General features: G+C 30.0%; 1 long non-coding RNA gene across 1 annotated transcript; it reads right to left on the bottom strand.

Annotated features, from left to right (window-relative positions):
• Positions 1-3,116: 3,116 nt before the first annotated feature.
• LOC139905113 (uncharacterized) lies at positions 3,117-7,288 on the bottom strand. Its single transcript, XR_011779595.1, has 2 exons — positions 6,978-7,288; positions 3,117-3,701 (listed from the first exon to the last, which is right to left on the bottom strand). It is a non-coding gene; the product is annotated as an uncharacterized lncRNA (long non-coding RNA).
• Between the last annotated feature and the right edge of the window lie 13,704 nt (positions 7,289-20,992).

Genomic DNA, 20,992 nt, shown 5'->3' with positions numbered 1-20,992 from the left:
TAGGCTGTTTAGGCCCCAAAAATGGTCGACATTCAAATTATAACATGACGTGAAAACGCTATATATAACTCAATATTATAAGTAATTAATTGAGGTTTAACATGTGTAGTTTATTAAAACGATTGTAAAATGATGTGTAGAAATACTAATTTATGTAAACAGGAATTAATCCTGAAATATTGACCTACTTGTTAGATCCTTTAAGCGATTAAAAAAGGATTATTTTTATTTAATGCACAAATAGATTAATAATTAAATACTATTAGGAGTCGAGTCCTCCTAAACGTGATATTTTTTAATGTTGTGGTTAGAGGCTAAGAACTACTCCTCTTATACGGCATGAGTGTAGATATCGCTCAAAAATAACTCGATACTTGTTTTGTGAATCCACTTTGTTTGTTAATGAAGTCATATGAAAACTTAGATGGGGATCCCTAATCCTATCGATGTCTCTACAAAATAAATGACTTAATGAAGGCAAAATTTCATACAATGGAGAGTCTTGCCTATAATCCTGCCATATGAAGATTAGAGGGGCATCCTTTTTGAATGAAATCATCTAACCATGAAATGAATTGTGTTTCATGCTTGGGCTTTGGAAGTTAAACTTGACTTATTGAATCCCTCCTTTCTATGAGGACTATGAAGAAGAATCCCATCCTCATTTCAAGGCTAAATTACGATAGAGGAATCGACTAAGCTTTCCTGTCTTCGTACATGTCATCTTCTCTATCATTTTAGGCTAAGAACAACAATATACGAGTTTCCAAAGTCCAAAAACCATACACAATTCCATCAGAACAATATAAATTCACAAGAACAAAACATGAAAATAGGACTGCAGCGTTCTGCTGATTTTTTTCTGTCTCTAGTCCTTTTCTTCTCGTTCTGACGTAACTTGTTCATTCTTTGTTCGGTTATTTAAAAAAAAACAGATTTGAAATAGTATTATAGTCCATTTATATATAGTCTATGATAAGTCCGACAAAGATTTAAGCCCGACAATACATATACCGGGTAATAAAAAAAACAAGTTTTTAACCACCCAGTATATCTGTGCTCAAATTACAAAAAGAACAACTCAGTTAAATATGAATCAGTTTTATTGTTGATAAAATCGAAAACAAAAATGTTGTTATCTTTTACACATTTTTTATGCAACACTAAATTATGCAACCAACAGACATCAAGAATTATGAAGAAGTAAATGCTTGCAAGACTCATTTTGTTTCGCAAATTCGTTATTTATTTCCTCCATCTTATTAGCCTCAATAAAGTTATTGGTTTCACATTCAAAATTGCAATTGCTGCTCTCTCTTTCTTTTTTTGCATCCTTTCCCCCCCTCTTTGATCCCTTTTAAAAAGGAGAACAACGCCAGGGACATCAGGTGACTTTGACGTCTATGTCTCTAGGTATACTAAGATTAAAACAAAGTCATATAAAGAAATATTCATAGTGTCAAAGGAAAGTAGCACAAAACAGTTCATATAGAATTGAGTACAGATCAAAAATATTTATATTCAATTCATCACGTTATATTACTTTTAAAAATCCAGGAAATATAAATCATGCAAGATGGCTGACTTCTGTATGTTTCTGAAGAGAATCTTCCTGATAACTTTACTTGTCTGGTAAATTTTGTAATGTTTGTCTATGGACCCTATGTGGTTCACCATGAAGAAGAATTCTAATGTGCAAGATAGGGCAAGGCATATATTTCAAGCTATAAAATTATTTTTCGAGTTATACAAGAAAATTCTTATTTTTCTCTTCCTCAAAAGGTTTTCTCAGTAGGATTTGTGAAGACAGACCTGAGATTCTTAAAATTGACTGGAAGATAATTCTATCTTCACGGGCTGGTCCTTCACAGTTGTACCCTAGATTGTTTAAGATACCTGAGATAATTTTTAATTGTAGTTAATATTCTCAAATTATAAAGGTAGAGATGGATAAACCCCCTCAGCACCCCTCCAATCCATTACAAAATCTTTTTCGGGTAAGTAAATTGATAACAATATGAAAAATGAAGAGTCGTTTATTATTGAAAATATTCATTGTACACTCAAGCTGCCGATAGAGTAGTTAAAAATGTGACTGAGGCATCATCAAAATCGTTATTTTGATGATGCAACGATGTAACAAGAGATGATTATATAATTAAAAAAAGAAACTTACATCACAGGAGTGAATATCTTTGTCTGACTCCAGAAAAAGCTATATTTTTCAATAACTGATGTTTGATCGTATTTCAAAAACTGTAAATGTGTATATATTTCAACAAGGAATAATCGTTTCTTTAAATATTATTATATCATATAACATATTACTTATATGTATCGAACATATGTATATGTTATTGGAAATAAATAAACTTCAAAATAAAGTCTCACTTACTTTTATGAGCTATTGCAATTCTTCAAAAAGGTACAAACCAAAAGTTTACTTTTTTTTATTCTCATAAAAAATGTCCTTATGGCTGGCTTTAGCGTGAGTGAGACCTAAAACAAGGATATAATGCAGGGTCCTTATATTTTACGTCAAAAATTGAGACCTAAGGCAAGCGTTTCCTTAAAACTGTCGTAATTGTTTTTTAAAAGAACACTAAAAAACTACTTGTCGAAATAAATACGGGAATTACTATATGAAGTGCAAAAAATATTAGTTTTTGGATATATTCAGGCTTGAAGCCTTTATTGCACTCGATTCTATTGGTAACTCAAATAGATAATAATGGAAATCTAATTGTGACTATAATTAGCAATAACCCATAAAATATAATTTTTATTTCGAATGTTTTCTGATGTAATAAAAGTCTGTATTTTAGCAAATCAAAATAAAAGAAAATTCAATCAAGTGTTGGCAGCTCAAAAAAATATTTTTTACAACTAAAATTTTGTAAACGGTTTTTCAACTGTGCGTATAAACTTTTTATCAATACCCAAGTATAAATTTCCCCATAATGGTTTTACATCCCCAAAACCCTGATGTTGAATGCAATTTTCTTAATGTTTATACCTTTTCTGTGCGGGTGAGCGTTAGTAGCATCATAATATAGTACCTGTATTTTATATGAAATGTACATATTATTATGAATTAAAAAAATTGTGTAAAAAAATTCAAACATACCAAAATATATTTCTAAAAAAAAATTCTACATGAAAAGTTCATCTTTTATTTTTGGTCAAAAAATTGCCAAATCGAAATTCGCGAAGAAAAAATGCAAAAAAACTCTTTTGCACTAATTTTTCAAACAGAATAAAATCATATTTATTCGCACTATAAAAAGAAAACAAACCTACCCAGATATTTTGTTTGTACTTACTAAACCAATAAAGTTATAGAAAATAATGTCGTCAAAAAAATAATCATTGATAACTGGTCCATTTTTGCAAACATTGCCAAAATTATATATAATAAAATGTCCAGCAAATTAAAAATACTATATGCTTAAAGATTAAAGTCGATAATTATTATTATATGTCCAAAATGTATCGTTTTGTGGTATTTCTTCTTAAAAATTGAAAATTGACGATTGATGAAAAAAAAACGTGAAAAATTATTTAGTAAATGACCGATATTTCAGTTAAACATCAATTTTTATGAGTTAAATTTATATGCAGACGAATTTCCAGACAAATTTCCTCAAAATTTATTTTAATTACAACTCCAATATTCAATTAAAAATCCATTTTTTTTGCACCTAAAAAAAAATAAACAAAACTATAATTTTCACCGATTTCTTTTTTACCAATAACTTTTTTGATTTTGGAATAAATTTATAAAACGTCGTTGTTTGTATATTTTTTTTTTTTTTTGAGTCCCCAGTTACTTTATGATTTATAATTTAACTATCTATAAATTTTCATGAATTCCAAAAATAATTTTTATGTTTTAAGGGTAGAATAAACCCCCCCCCCCCACGAAAATACCCATAAAAGAAAGAAACACACACAAACTCTATTATATATATACAGATTAGTTTCATAATTTGGTGTGTAGTTTTTTATATATTTTTGGTGTCCGACTTAAACCTTTATTTTTTTAATATTTGTTTTTGGTTTCATACAAAAATAGCACTTTTGTTCTTGATTCCTAGATATATGTAATGCATATATATAAATTTTTGATCGGTCAAATAGAATAACTTAATAGTATTACAATGCTCAAGAGTGTATTAGATTAATGTATTTGAATATATAGAGCACAGACCAAAAGTTGGTAATGAATTATTTATACGTAGATACACTCAAAAATGTAAATATACATATCTTATTATTTACTGAATATATCAAGATACTACACCAATACAAGATTTGTAAGGAACGTGTTGTAAAAAAGATAGCTCATAGGTGAGATTCATTCACTCCTATGTTTCTATTACAAGTAATTTGAACTCTTAAATGGTCTAAGGAATATAATTTTATTTTGAATTTATGTGATTCATGAGTTTGTATTCAAATAATTATAATGTCATTGGTAAATTACTCACAATGAGAGCCTTTCTTTATCTGTTATTTGTGACATGTGTTGCCTTACTGTCTTTAGACTAAGAATTTTCATGCCACAGTGACAAAGATTATCTAGCCTATCGTTCCTGCCTCTACAATGTACTTTCTGGATACTAATGTGTACCACCAAGATATGATGAGGTCGACTGCCATGGTATCAATGCTTGGGAGAAGTTTTCCTAAATTATCAAATCTTTGTTGATAAAAATATAAAAAGGTTTTTATTTATTTACTTGCTTCAATTTAACCTTCTTCCACATTGATTAATTTTATGATTATTCATATTAAGAAGGATTTAGTGGCTCGTAGGTATTTACCAAATAATATTATAAAACTGAAATGGATGGCAGGTAAGAATAATCAACTAATTAAATACATGGGTAATTCCTCAAGGAAACAGATTTGACTGATTGGTAATGTTCCTAATCAGACATGAAATATTGAATCAGTAACTCAAAGTACTGGAATAAGGAGTAATGAGGGGATTTAGTTAACTTCATTTATATAATAATTTTTGTATGTTTGAAGAAATATTATTTTATTTTTTTTACTATATAAATGAAGGTATGATTAAAAGATTACTCTTGATTCCATAACTTACTATTTCATTTACTTTTTTCGATAAAACATTTGCCCATATTGATTAATTTTATCATTCTACATAATAGGAAGGATTTAGTGACTCGCGAGTAGCCAACAAACGATGTTACAAAACTGAAATTCATGGCAGGTAAGAATAATCAACTAATTCTATGCATAGGTAATCCCTCGATGAAACGGATTTGACTGAAATTTAGAATGTGGTATCATTGGTAATGGTACCAAAAAAAAAATGTTTATATTGGATCAATAATTCAAAGTACTAGAATTCAGAGTAATCGTGTGTTTTAGTTAATTTCATAAATTCATTTATATAGTATTTTTGTACATTTATAATATTTTACTATAAAAATGCATGTCTAAAGAAACTTTATTATATTTTTTTTTATGTAATTGAATTTATGGTTTAAATAAAAAAATAAAAACATTACTCATAATTCTATGACTTAAACCCTTATTTAAAAACATTCGTAAGTGTTAAGTGTAAGTTATCTTTAAATGGTTAAAATTTCAAAAAAAATCAAAGATCACCAACCTTATATGATTTAATGTGAAAAACTAAGGTCCTGGTTAACTAGTTTTTTTTTATTTATATTAAAAAATATTACATTTGTTTTTTAAAGCTAATTAACAGTTTTTTATTGATGTATTATTCTTGGCTATCATTGCTTTGTTTTACGATTTATGAATTGAATATGACAAGGAAAAATTCATAAAGATGTTAATTTTTTCAAAATTAGTGAGTCAAAACTACAAACTCAGAATTGGATTAAAGTTACAGATAGTTGGACAGCTATTTTCATTTCTTCTCGTCTTTGTCTTGTCTTGTCTCGTCTTCGTCAGCCAATAGTCTTCGTCAGTCATTAGTATTCGTCATCATTTCGTCAGATATTGTCTTCGCCATAGTTTCGTTTGTGTCATAATATTGTCTTCGTCAGACATCGTCATTGTTTCGTGATAGTTATCTTTTATTTCTTCTTCGTCAGAGTTTTGTAGTCGTCAGAATTTTGTCTTCGACACAGTTTCGTCTTCGTCATGATTTTTGTCAAATTTTCGTTTTCGTCAGAATTTCGTCTTTGTCAGAGTGTTCTCTGTATTCGAAACAATTTTTCTAGTTTGATTTATATTTTCTAAGTAATTATTAACATTGGAAAAATAATTTTTTAGAGTACAAAAAAATATGTCAATATGGCCTAGAGTAGGTTCATAACCCACAATTGTAATTGTCAAAGGAAATACTTATTTGAGATTAAATTCACTTTTTCTGCCCACAAGTTGGGCTCAACCCAATGTCAATTCACTGTTTTTTATATGACTTCTAGAGTATAAAAAAATTTTTAAATTATATTATCAATTCGAATTCTCACTGTGTTTGCAAAGGTGGTCACAGGTGCGTCCGTAAGGGGCGGGCCCCCAAATTAAGGATTTTTTGTCTTTATTATAAATTTGTTTTTTTTATTCTGAAAAATTTTGTAGCAGAGCAAAAAAATTAATATTTGAAATTTAATTTTTAAAATTTTCTTCATAAAAGTTCAATTTTATGCCCTTAATTTTTGTATAAATAGCTATGGATTTTTTAATTTAAAAAAAAAAAAATTTGTGAATAGCTATGGATTTTTGAAATTTTTTCAAAAAAAATTTAATTTTGGGATTTTTTCAAAAAATTCCAAAAACCAAGCCCCCCTCAGAATCTAATTCTGCGGAGACCCCTGGGTCATCATCAAGAATGGGGGCTCAGACCTAGAAACGTTTAAAGGCGAAATAGTATTTGTTGAAGTTAAAAAGTAAAATATTCAAAATTCTTTAAATTTTAGTACAGGTTGTTAATCATTTATAAATTTGTAAGAAAAAATATATTTTTTACATACATTCTCATTCTTTGTGGCCAGTGTTCCTTTTTATTTGTATTCGTAGTCGTAATAGGCGAATATTTACGTATTTAATTTGTTTGGTGTTCTCTAATTTATTAATTGCACTGCCCAACTACAAAAATGGTACAAAAACAGTATATGCTCAATTTAACAGATTTTGATCCCCTGATTTTTGTTGCGTCTTGACGAGGGAGAGACACAAGCTTATTTATAATAGGAGAGATCCAGGATGACCGAGAGAAATGAGGTGAAGGAATGACGTGGAGGAATAATGTGACACTGTTTATAGAATCATGTGTATTCTAACTAAACTCTAATATATTTACAAAAGACGAGACTATTTATAATACGTAAAACACAGTACTTATAATACATAGACGAATATACAAGAAGATAAAAACATGTAAGGAAATATTAAATACATAACAATTTTGAATTATGTTTTCACTCAGAGCATCATATGTAACCTTCGAGAAAAAGCCATATATGTAATTCCCCCCTCCCCTATTTTTAAGATTCAAAGCTGTTTTAAGCCCTCGGCGTGGAGGATAATGATAAATTATGTTAATACATTTTAAAACCGAATGTTACAAAATTCTAAAATTATTTTAAATTGTCTGCATCATACTTATAAAAATTGAGTTATCATTGTTTAAAGTGAAAAATAGGTGATTTTTATTCAGAGGCTCATTGCTTCAAAACAAATAGATTCAAGAAGTTTAAAAGTATCTCATTGGATAGCTGAAACTATGAGCTTTTATTGAAAAAAAAGAGCCTCCCAAAAACGCTCTATATTGTTGTCAATTTGAAATAAGGTCACGACAATATTTCAAGGATAAACCTCATTTTTGAATTTATCCTATAATAAAAGTCCATATTTGTTGGTATGCCTCACCTAGAAAGTATAGAAACAAAAAGAGAGAAAAAGAAAAAGGAGAAAAATAGAGAAATATATTAAAAAAAAGATTTATAACATATGTCTTCAGCTGTATAAATAAATTATTTCAAGCTGCATGGACACAAAATGACTTGTTGCATACCCGTAGTGGGTGAGGAATTTCAAAGAAGTAAATTCAAGGGAGTCTTTGGAGCAAATCCTTTTTTTTCTTCCCTCTATGTTTCTATCTCTTTTCTTCTTCTATCTTTTTGTTTCTATCTCTTTTAGCTGGGGCCTCATCTCAAATTGACAACGATATACAGGGGTTTTGGGAGTCTCTCTTTTTTAAATTAAAGTTCATACTTCCAGCTATCCAATAGTGCTGATCTAGTGCATAAAGAAAGTGTGATTTTGTTGGATAGTGTTATTTAAAATTGAGTACACTATCTTTTTAAACATAATGATTTTTATAAAAAAGCGTACAGACAATAAAAGTATCGGTGCCAGTGATTGGAAAAACTCTGTTAAGAAATATTCATTTCATTTTTTCACCTACTAATATTGCGTCTTGACGAGGGAGAGACACAAGCTTATTTATAATAGGAGAGATCCAGGATGACCAGGAGAGATGAGAGGAAGAATGACGTGGAGGAATGAAACTACACACTGTTTATATGATCATGTGTATTCTAACTAAACTCTAATATATTTACAAAAGACGATACTATTTATAACACGTAAAACACAGTACTTATAATACATAGACGAAGAAGGAGATATGTAAGGAGATATTAAATACATAACAACTAATTATGAATTCATTTGCAATTTATACAAAAGTCATTACATACAAATTAATTGACTTTACTAGTTCACCATCTTCAAGTTCGAATCCATGAGGTGTCTAATTTGAAAGAAAATACGTACAGAAAAATTTCCCTCTAACTCATTATTGTTATATTCGTGTTTGTTTCTTCAGATCCCTCCCCCAAAATAAGAAAAACGTTGAAGAGGTATCTAGTGCCTATTTACTTAAATGAAAGATATCTCATGCAGACTCATTTCTAAATATTCACTCGTAGGGTAATCAAAATTTTATGAGGCTATAATAACAATATTGCAAAACACCTGGGCCTTCAATGAATGAATTCAAATGAAATAAATACGTAAATATTCGTGTATTACGATTACGAATACAAAGAAAAGAGAACACGTGGACCAAAGAATGAGAATGTCTGTAATAAAAAAATATTTTTTCTCACAGATTCATGAATAATTTACAAGAGTCTAATATATATCAGATGTTGTATATTTTACTTTATAAATATAACAAATACTATTTGCAATTTATAGTTATGGCTCTTAAACGTTTCTAAGCATGAGCCCCCCCATTTTTATGCTGACCACCTTTGCAAACACAGTAGGATGTCAAATGGATCATACAAGTAAAAATTTTAGTTAAACTCTAGAGGTTATATCAAAAAACAGTGAATTAGCGTTTGATTTTGAGCCCACCACGTGCTCCACTGGAAAAAGTGATTAGAGTCTCGCATAAGGGGTTCATTCGCCAATTACAACAATTTGGCAGCAGGTTTCCAATAGTGTAGTCATTTTACGTTCATCAACATTGTCAGGTAAAATAATTATGTGTAATTTGGTTATTAAATAACTCAATGCAACCAATTTGATCATGAAGGATTTTATTAAGGTAATATTTCATTGCAAGCAATTTAATAATCAAGTAGAGGGAGCCCAACCCGTGGATTGCGTTCCGCCTAATGTTTAGTTGTAGCCCACTACTCATTCTCACTTCAAGTAGTATTTTTTTAGCAAAATTTTGACAATATCATAAAAGCGCATAGAACGCTCATAATTCATACAAACATCGAAAAATAGTTGATGGTATCTTATATTTTCAGAGATTCTAACAAGGTTGCAAGATTACCCTTTTTTTAAGCAGTTTGGTATTGAAGAATTAGATTTGGCTTTTTTTACATTTGGTCTCAAATTGAAATCAATTTATATTGAACAGTTTTGTTGTTTTTGTAGACATTTTTTAAGAAATTTAACTTAATACTTTGAACTTGTGCATGGAAATCCGCATTACTCACAATCTTAGAAATCATATGAGAGTTCAAATGAAAACATACAAGACATTCTTTTGATGTAGCAATGTGACAGTCAGACAAGTAAGTTGGCTTATGAATAGTATGCCAAGTTCTTAGTATCGACTGTGGGAAAACATATCCCCACTAAGTCTTGGCTGTTGTGAATTGTGATCCATGTTGCAGAGAACATATATTATAGATTAGGGACAAAAAATGATGCATTGAAACAGCTCAATGTAAGAAAGGAGTCTGAGCCTTTCCAAGAGTCATTCCTCAGTGATGATGGAAGTTTTAGAGAAAATATAATTGATATTAATATATTTCTATTACCCATATTAACTATTGATATTGTAAAGGTTGTGCCTTTATCAGTCTAGTAGTTCTAGCGATTCTAGTGGCTCCCGTTCTTGAACCGCTATAACTGGAACAGACAAAATCAAACAGACACTGGAACCGAGACGGTAATATATTGCTTATCGATCTCGGTTCTTGTGCTTCTGTTCCTATGTAGAATATAAAAAGAAAATACAATATATATTATAAAAATTCAATTAACTTTAGTTAATAAGTCTATTTATTGAGTTTTTTAAATACAATTGCAGTGTTTTAGAATGATTTTTTTACGTTCTCACCTTGATACATTTGTATTTGAGTTCCAAATTGATGAGGGCTTCTTATGGATCTGGAAAATTGATTTTAGTCGCCAGACGGTGTAAATAAAAGAGGATTAAGGTCCGCTACTAAGCTTGTCGGGCTCAATAATATGATAACTATAATATTTATTAAGCTAGGGTTTCACAAACTTTACTATGTCCAGGCCCCCTACACTAATACATTTATACTAAACACGTGTACTATGTATGTGTAGACTGAAAGCAATCCTCAATTTTCCAGCTTCCAACACCCAACCCTCTCCCTAGCCTCTCCTCATGACTCCACTTTGAAAACCACTGTCTTAAGCAACCTAAGTTTTCAGGGACACTCCTGGAACTTAGGGCACTCTGCGTAAAAGGTAGCTGCGGCCCTGTTTGTATCTAATATAATTTATTGGGTCTGAATTTTCTAGTGAATCCCCTTGTTTTAAGTGCTTGTTACCAAACTGAGCCTGTATAAAAAAGAACCAAGACCCATAAAGCTGAATAAAGACTGAGACCGGTGAAATGAAAGAACCGATACCAAGACCGATAAAACCACTGAATCTGAACAGGGCACAACCTTGGATATCCTATATAATTAAAATAATTTATATGTGTGTGTGATGTATTGAAACAGAAAGCATTGAAACAAGATTTATTTTTTACAAGTCAAATTCATGTCTTGAGTCTTTGAGCTATAGCTCAAGTAAACTCGCAAATTTTTTCACTCTGACTCAAGCCTGATGTTGCACTTGAATTATAAATTAGTGTGCCCCGATTCCAAACTGTGAGTAAGAGTTCCTCAGCTCTAATTCAATAGTTGAAAAGGATAAGGCCCCTTAATTTTGTTATTTAAAACAAAGTGAGTTTGAGTCTTATTTTAGTCTCGAGTTTAGTGCTGTCTAAACTTATATACATACATTAAATCTGAAGTTGCAGTTTGAGGACACTTTGTTTGAAGTTGAGTAGGAGATAAATTATGTATTTCTTAGTCCCCTCGATTAATTCATAAATCAAAAGTTAATGAAGAGGTATGTCAGAACTCCATGAGTATAATAACTAATTTAATACTTTTATATATACTGTATAATTATGAGAAAGGATAGTATGGCTTGAATAATATTTGCAAAACAGGTATATAAATAACACAGGTCCTTTACTTCATTATTCAAAGAACACACAATGATAGCCTTCCCTTATCTTTTATTTGTGACATTTGATGCCTAACAGGCTCCAGAGGTAGAAGCTTCATGCAAAGTGATAAAGATTGTCCAGCCTATAATCACTGCTTCAACAATATATTTGTGGGGGCAAAATATACTGAGTTCAACTGATATTGTATCAATGCCATAGGATAACTTTTCCCAAATCATCAAATCTGTGTTGATGAAAACATAAAAGATGTTTTTATTGATTTACTTTTTTTCAATATAACATTTGTCCACATTTTATCATTGTCAAAGATATTGAAAATAATATCCATTGGTTTGCTAATAAAGAGAAACCGAAAATTAAGGTGGTAATTCTGATAATTTGAAGAATGTTTTGTAGAAGAACAGTTTTAAAACTTTAAACCAAGTAGCGAAACGAGGACACATGTGAGCAATAGCTGAAAAATGCCTTGTCGAACAGAAACTTTTTTTATCCGCTAGAGGTATTGTTTTTTTGGAAATATACACATAATTAAAAGTTATGAATTATGATGTTATCTAATATATTTTACTTTTTGGAAGATGCTCATTCGAGGTCCGGAAGACTGACGTAACTTAGCTAGACAAAAATTAGCTATGGAGTCAAGTCAAGTCTCGGATCTAAGTTCACACGTGTGACGATAATTTACCATTTTATCTTAAATTATACATTTATTATTATACTATTAAATATTATAATAAAAATTAATAAATCATAAATGTATAATTAGTAACTCCTCTTCTCTTTGGTGGGATATGCTAAAAAGGAAAAATTAAAGAATAAAATGATTTCTTCTTTCTCCACAGCAATTCCATTAATTAATAATTATTTCAGTATAAAAATAACTGAGTGACTTCATATGAAAAGCAACATCTTGCGAAAAAACGTTAAAACGCTGCACTATTGTTTCTCCTCAAGCTAACGGTCTCATTTTGTTACTTTGTTTTAAAGCATTACTTGTAAGTATCCACCAAAAAATGTTAAAAAACTGAAATTGGGGGTAGGAAATCATGTTCGACTATTTATATAGATAGTTGTTTTTCAACTTTTTTCAAATTTTGATAACGGTTAGTATAGAAAAGTAGTCATTTGGCAAAAAAAAGCAAACTTACATTATTCTCTTTTCATTTGTACATAGAGTGATTTAAAAAAACATAATAACTACTTTATTATTTTTTATAGACTAGGAAATGTCTATCAATTTTTTGAATTCAAAATAACGGCTAATGCTTCTTTTTAGGCTTTATTAATAAAGTAAATAATTTTTGTCTTCTTTTAAACTTTTACCAAGATGTGTAACCTACAGATGACATCGTAAAACAATAAAATTTTCATTGGTTATTGTCCATTTTTTCTTTACAATATGACAACTATTCGACACAAGCCTAATCAAAATTTATAAACAAACTTAATATAAATGTATAGTTCGTAAAATTTACCATTAAAATTTTGTGATAATCTAAGTAGGTCTATATATTTGGAGGAACATATAAAAACCCATGCACTACTCAATATGATCCTCAACGAAACTTTTTTAGAAAAATATCCTTGTCCCTACAATTTCACGTGAGATTTTGTTAAATAATACCATTTATGAAAAGTTAATAAAAATCAAGAGAAGGAGAAATGCTCCATATTTTTATTTACATCACACATACATACAACTTAATATTTCAGAGACATACAATATGAACTCAAATTTATAGAAGAAGCTGAGATATTCAAGAATGTTAACTAACGTCTAGAAGTTTGATTTGATTTATAAAACTTAACTTAGTCCAGAGGTGGCCTTTCAAATACAATTCATAATCAATTTTGTGAAAACTCGTTTTAGAGTTGTCCTATGATGACGGCCACATATGTAGGGTAATTTGAAATAATTCCTTTCTATAATTACCTTTATACCTAGGTGTGAAACTGCAGAATTTAAGGGCGACAATAAAGTAATTTGTATTCCACATAATTTGGCATGGGATGCTGGGACTAGTGAAAGCTGCACCACAGTCTTCGATTGTGGATATTCAGTGATACAAGATAGATGGACGCCTTGCTTATGGGGACAATGCTCCAACGTTATGCAATAATAAATTATGTTTGAACATGTATAATAGTTCTAATTAAAACAATACAATAATAATAAAAAATGCTATAATGGTCCTTCATCACGTATGGAATTATTATTTGATTAAATATTATAAATCAATAATATGGGACTTTTCTCATAGTGAATCAATAATATCGATTAATTTTTTTATTTCTTGCTATATCTATATTAACAATACTAGTTTTTGTACCTTGAATTAATCAATTGAAGGTAAAAGCAGCTTGTTCGTAAATAGGAATAGATAAAAAATTAAATAGAAACGAATTAAAAAATTAGATAAATACAAATTAAAATCTATCCTTAAAATAATGCTTCTATGAAGAAGAAAAAAAAACTAAACACATTATATAATATATTCTGTAAATGCATTAAATGAATATTGTCGACAATAAGTGGTTATTTTTCAAAAAAAAATGGTAGTAATTTTTTCTTACGATTGTATCTTAATCTAAAATTTCCATTTTACAAAAAAAAAAAAAAAAAAAAAAAAAAAAAAAATCATTAGGGTCATTTAAAATCACAACAAAAAAGATTATTATTATAGTCTTTTGTTATTTTTTTTCAATAATTTCATCGGTTTTGTTTATAAACCTTTTTTTGTGTTGAAATATTTTTGATTTGGACGTCTTCTAGTGATAAAATATTTGAGCTTTTTGGTCAAAAAAATTATGTACGAGTATAAGGCATACACTTTAAACTATTTAAACTCTAATATTTGTTATTTCACTGTATAATTTCAAAAAATCTTCAAGTTCAAAAACAAATATGAAAATAATAAATCTTGCAACTTTTATTTGTCAAATAAAATTAAATCTGATAAAGAGAGGATAACTTTTAAAAATCAACATTTGAGCAGCTAGTAATTGTTTGTTCTATCATTCTATGGTTTAAAATTTATAGAAGCTCCAAATTTTACCTATTTCTAAATGTACTTTTTATTCTTTTTTTAATGCAATATAATAATAGGGTATCTGCTAACTAAACAAATATAATCCATATGGTGATGTGATAGTCTGTAGCTTGTTGTTAAAACTAAAGGATTCAATGTAAAGAGCGAACATACAAAAACAACGACATAAATATATATATGTTTCTCATCTACGCATTCAGGAAGAGTGAAAGATTTTAAGGAAAAACTGTATAAGCTATCAATGAGTTGTATTTTTGACATAGGAAAAATATGAATCATTTAAAAATTCCTTTCATTTAAATTCTGATTGTTTCTCTCAATCTTTGGTTCCAAAATGGTCCTATCCATTCCTAATAAAATATTTAAAGAATCATTGGAATCATCATCATTATTTTTCTGATGCCTCCTAATCTTTCTCAATATTATTATATTCAAACAAGTAATTGAATAAATTTCAATAACCCAATTTGAAATTAGCCACAACCCATGGATTCTAAAATAAATAATTGTAACTTTAACTTGGTGGAAAAAATATAAGCTAAATCAATAAGTTGAAAGAAATTTCAATGTACAAAAATAAATTTAAAAGGACCATCTGGATATCATCATTTATGTATCGAATATTTTCATTCTACAAAGAAAAAAATAATAGTTAAATTTATACAATCTATGAGTCACGAGTATCTAGTTCAAAAATGCTTAAATATTTATGAAACATGATTAAAAAAATCGATAGTTCCTTCCAATAAATAAAAGATCAGAGAACTCCGATAAACATAATATTTAGATATATAAACTGAATGGAGATAAAGTCTTGATAGATGTACGTATGTTTTCGTAGCATTTATTAAGTAAATCAGTCCTTTACAAAAAATTATATTGACTTTCATGAGAAGAAAATTTTGGTCCCTTTCCTCAAAGCTTCTCAAAATTACTGTCTTTAAAATAACCATATTTAAATGAATTATCCGTGACCTGTCAAGGAGTAATTCATGAATGGACTATATTCAGTGATATTTTCTTGAAAATATTGATCCAAAACGATGTGAGTTCTTGTTATCTACGTGAGTCAGTCCTTTTTCCCAAATGATACATATTTGGAGGGCTAAACTTCTTTGACATTACCCTCTAAATGAAGATGAGAGCCAGTCAAAACTGATGTATGAACTCTTTACGAAGATATAAAAAGACTTAGCCAAGAAGACGAGTAGGTGAATTCCTCTTAGCAAATTAACATTTGAATACAAGAGACAGACTTTCATATTAAAAGTTTCAGTTAAAAGAGAGCTTTGTTTTTTATATCTAATAATGTTCAAACACTTCCAAAACTTCCAAATAAAAAATATTCTCAAAATATGCCTTAGACAAATAATTTAAGTTCCAAAAATGAGAATGTAATTAAGTCCAGTGACATCCTTTTAATACAACCTATTTACTTAATTATTATATTACTCACATAGTAAAATATTGTTGATTATATTACTTGACAAACTCTTGAGTCTTTGGTTGGAGAAAGTTTGATGGTATTGATCCAGAACTTCCTTTTATTTATGTATGTTGAAAAGGTAAACATTTCATTAACGAAAAGTATAGATACTTATTACATGTAGCTGATCTATTTTTATAATACCCTACACTACACATAGGAAATTATCATTATGAAAAATATATTGCAATTATTGTCTAATTTTATTGAGGTAATTAAATTAATTCAACATAATAGTAAATGACCTATCCAATCTTTCAAATATATATTCTGATAGCTGACAATTTTAAGCCAATCAGCACCAAGAAGTAGACATCATGCTTTTCTACTACTGAGTGGCTGCTCATTTCCTTGAGTCCTTTAGCTTAAACTAAAGCATCAAACCAATTAGCGGATTGAGGACTAACGTCATTATTAGCGAAAAACAATATCTTGGTATAAATTTACTTTTTTTGTCCGCTAGAGTTGTTATTATTTCAAGGATTTTGGAGAATCATTTCCTGTTCTCTGGTGAATTAGTCCAGTACAATACTGTTTCTACTTTTATTTAGTTCACTATTCATATACTTTTACTTGAACAATTATGGAAAGGGAATTATGATTTAAAATGATTTTCACATACAGAAAGGTTTCCAATTTGGAAGATATTTAAGATTTGATATCCTTTTTTCTTTCTTGCAACTTCTTTTTGATTTTTGGGAACGGGAAATTTAAAAAAGCTTCCTTGAAGTATTTGCAAATTTTGTCTAAGCTCTATTTTTGCATCTTCCGACTCTACAATGACACATTATTTTGGAGCTTTTCTATGACGTCACTCATTTATTTATTGTACGTACTACGTAGTATTAATAAGTTTGAATAAGTAATAATACATATATAATTTATTCTTGTCTAAAATATTTTGTATTTACATATTATTATAAAGCAAATTTGAAACAAATTACTCCAAATTAACACAATGTGCTATCGATATCTTTAAAATTATGAAATTTCATATTTTATACGTGCTCATTGAGATAGCTCTTTAATTATAACAAATATATTCTCTACCTGTTTTAATGACGTATCGCTTGAGCTACTCAATTGAGCATTGTTGCCGGATGCTGGATCAATATATGTGTTCCCCTGTTATGGGCTAAAAAAAATGCGTGTTTTTTTTTTTTTGTGAAGGCAAAGTAGACTCCAAAGACATCTTCTTCTCCAGGGCATGAAAGAAAATTTAGAGTGCGAGCAGTTATTTAGTAAACGACACGTAGTTTTATTTAACACACCTACGCACTCGAAATTTTCTTTTGTGTTCTGGAGTAGCTAAATTTACAAGTTTATTTCATCCCTGCTTCATAAATTAGTAGAGTTAAGTTATTAAGCTTACCTTTTGTTTTGTTTCCGATTTACCTTTTAAGACTGTTACGTAGTATTCTTACCGTTATTATGTCTCAGAACTCATTGAAAGAAAAGTGTAGACAGTATTACGTTGAATATTTGAAATTTGGCTTTGTTACTCCTCCTCACAATGTTCCAAAACCAATGTGTCTCATTTGTGAGAAAGAACACTCTAACGAGGCGATGCAGCTATCAAGGCTATCTACATACTGAAATAAAATGCATCCAGAAAAAGAGAACAATGATTTCTCGTACTTTCAAGCTTTAAGAGACAATTTAAAGCAGAAGAAATCCATCGTCTCACTTATGACGAAACAAGAACAAAAAGGTGATGATGTACTCGTTTGTTCTTACAATTGCTCAATCTGATAGCTGCATTCAATTTTATTTTACCTGTTGTTGAAGAAGTTTTGCCAGCAGTAGTACATCATAGTTCCCCTCATATTATTATTAAATTTATTCCTCTTAGTGATGATACTCTTCGAAGAAGAGTTGATGAAATAGTTGTACATATTGAAGAAAGTTTGTGTGACATTCTGAAAAAACAAAGGTTTGGTTTGCACCTGGATAAATCTACGTTACCAGTTAATGAATCACTGCTCTTAGGGTATAGTCGTTGTATTAAAAACAATAAAGGAATGCAAGAATTACTGTTTGCTAAGGAATTGGAAACAGACACTCGAGGGGTGTCTGTTTTTAAAGGTGCTAAACAATTCTTTAAAGAAAATTCTCTTTTGACACAGTCATGCAATTTTTAGAGGAAAATAAATGCAGTGATTTGAGTGATGGTCTCTTGGCATGCAAAACAGATATTGCGTATCTAACTGATTTATTCTGTAAATTTAATGATTTAAATTTGCCATTACAAGGAGATTATATCAGCCTAATTAAGGCAAAATCTAAAATCTTTACTTTCATAGAAAAGCTGTTGTTCTTTCGAGAAAACATTGATCGTTAGAATATGTATCATTTTCCAAGTCTTAAACTACTAACTGATGACACTAACACTTCTATAGATGATGATCTCTTGATATACTGCGATAATTTTAAATCTCTGCATGATTGAAAGATACCAAGATATCATAAATATGGAAATACCAGACTGGGTGCTAAATCGATTCATTGATATTTGTTCAAGTTAATTTTGTAATTCAAGAAGATTTAATTGCTCTAAAAAACGATTTTGAATTGAAGCCTCTCTTCAAAAAATCATACACTGATCTTTGGTTGCAGAAATAAATTCCTGTTATATATCCAAACTTGTGGTAGGGAATTAAACTTTATTTCCTTGTTTTTCCATCCTATTACGTGGCTTAAAGGGGATTTAGTGCAGTTTCTAAACTTCTTACAGAGCAAAGAAATCGCTTGCAAATTGTAACAGGGGAGATTTGAGACTACTTAAGCAGCATTGATCCTAAAGTGAGTGAACTAGGCAGAAAACACCAGTGCCATCCGTCGCAATAAAATTTTTCAAATAAAAGCAGATTTTCTTAAACCATTAAAATTCATTTAGATGTATATATCTTGCAATTTATAATATACAGCTGTCAAAATCAAAAGTTTGTGAAACCCTGGTTTATATGATGAAATAATCAAAAAGTCACAATCTATTGTCAATTATTATTATTAACAGTACATGCTACGATTATATATTTTGCTTTATACTTTGTATATAGCACTTATAGCACTATATCACAAAATACAAAAAGTTTGCTAAGTGTACGCACCTATAGCAAATCTATGACGTGCACGGTATTGACGTTGAACTTCTTCTACAACAACAGTTATATACCTGTTGGATATCCATTTAGCAATGGATATCCGAAAATGGCTAAAAAAGAACACCGCAGAAGACATGAACCAGAGCAGGGCAGAGGATGGAGACAAAGTGGGTCATGCGGCATCCGGAACAGTTGCCGTTACTTTGGCTTCTCTCACGTCAGCGCTATAACCATTGTGAAAGCGAGTACTAGTAATGTCAACTCAATCCTGCTCAACTCGCTGCCTTCGCCGGCACCGCCCTCACTTCCGTATAAGAAGCCTTCGGGGTCGTCACTGCCCCCTGTTGGTGGCCTGCAAGTGCCAGGGGATCTTGGAACAACAAAGCCTACCCAGGTATTTCTTAAAACATATCCGACTGTACAGTGGGGTAAAGTAGTCATTTTACACCTCGAGGTTTGCTGTTAGAGAATGGCTAGAGTATTCGTTTGACAAAGATTCAATTTTCTGCTATGCCTACAGAAACTTTAGTTCAAATAAAAACAGCATCAATGTTTTCACCATTACTGGCTACAACAACTGGCTGGGCTGAGAAGGCACGAGTCCAGTAAAGAGGATATGAAGTCAGTGGCATCGCGGAAGGATAGGCGTACAAGGAGTGGGACTGATACAGAGATCTCCACAATAATTGTAAATACAGCAAAACTGGAGAGGAACTGCACCTATGTAGCAGCTATTATTTACATCATTCAATTTATAGTTGTGAACCAGCTGCCTTTGTGTGCCTCAAATGATGCTTTGAATGCAAGAGGTGAGGTGGCCAGTGACATTTTTCTTGTATTGATGGACTACACCCTTAAAAAGGACAAGGACCTTGCCAGGCAAGTTTATTTTTGTATATATAAGACTAGAATGAGCCAGGCCGTTCCACGGACTCATGGGGTATGATAATGAAAGTGTGATGTGATCTCAATAAACTAACCTACTCCTAAATTACCCAACTTGAAAATCGCTAATACAGGCACCAACTACAAAACAACTTTAAAATTACTTTACCTTCAAATAAATTATGTATCCTGCGTAATATCCAATGTTTCGATATAATGCTCATAAGTGTTCATTTGAATTGAAGCAATAAGCGTTTATTTGAATTGCAGCAATCCAAGACGAATTAACTGGTTAATTCGATCTCCCCTTCATGTAACTACCTGAAAAATTATTGGACATATTTAATTTTCTTAAGTGTTTACCCAGGACGAACTAAGAGGCTAATGCAATCTTCCCTTCCCTCCAAACTAATTTAGAATAATAGTAGAGTGAAAATCAAAAACTGTTACTAGGTAGAAAAAAACGGAAGAGGTGGAGGAAGTTCAAATGTTTATTCTTGTATATATAAGATTATTCGCCAGCAGACTGTATTTCAGTTTTTTTCCCCTACATATATTATATTTTATAATAAAAATGTATAAATCGATTATTTAAGTTAAAAAGATTTTAATATATAGGTTTAATTATAGGTTTAAAGAAATTTTATATTTTAATTTGATCGGAATTAAATTGATCGCCAATGGCCCTGATCCTTATATCGCTGTGAATTTC

This window comes from Lepeophtheirus salmonis, chromosome 4 (assembly GCF_016086655.4).
Source record: "Lepeophtheirus salmonis chromosome 4, UVic_Lsal_1.4, whole genome shotgun sequence".
Taxonomy (NCBI): domain Eukaryota; kingdom Metazoa; phylum Arthropoda; class Copepoda; order Siphonostomatoida; family Caligidae; genus Lepeophtheirus; species Lepeophtheirus salmonis.
The sequence above is the reverse complement of the archived record's forward strand: the minus strand, read 5'-3'. Positions and strand labels throughout refer to the sequence as shown.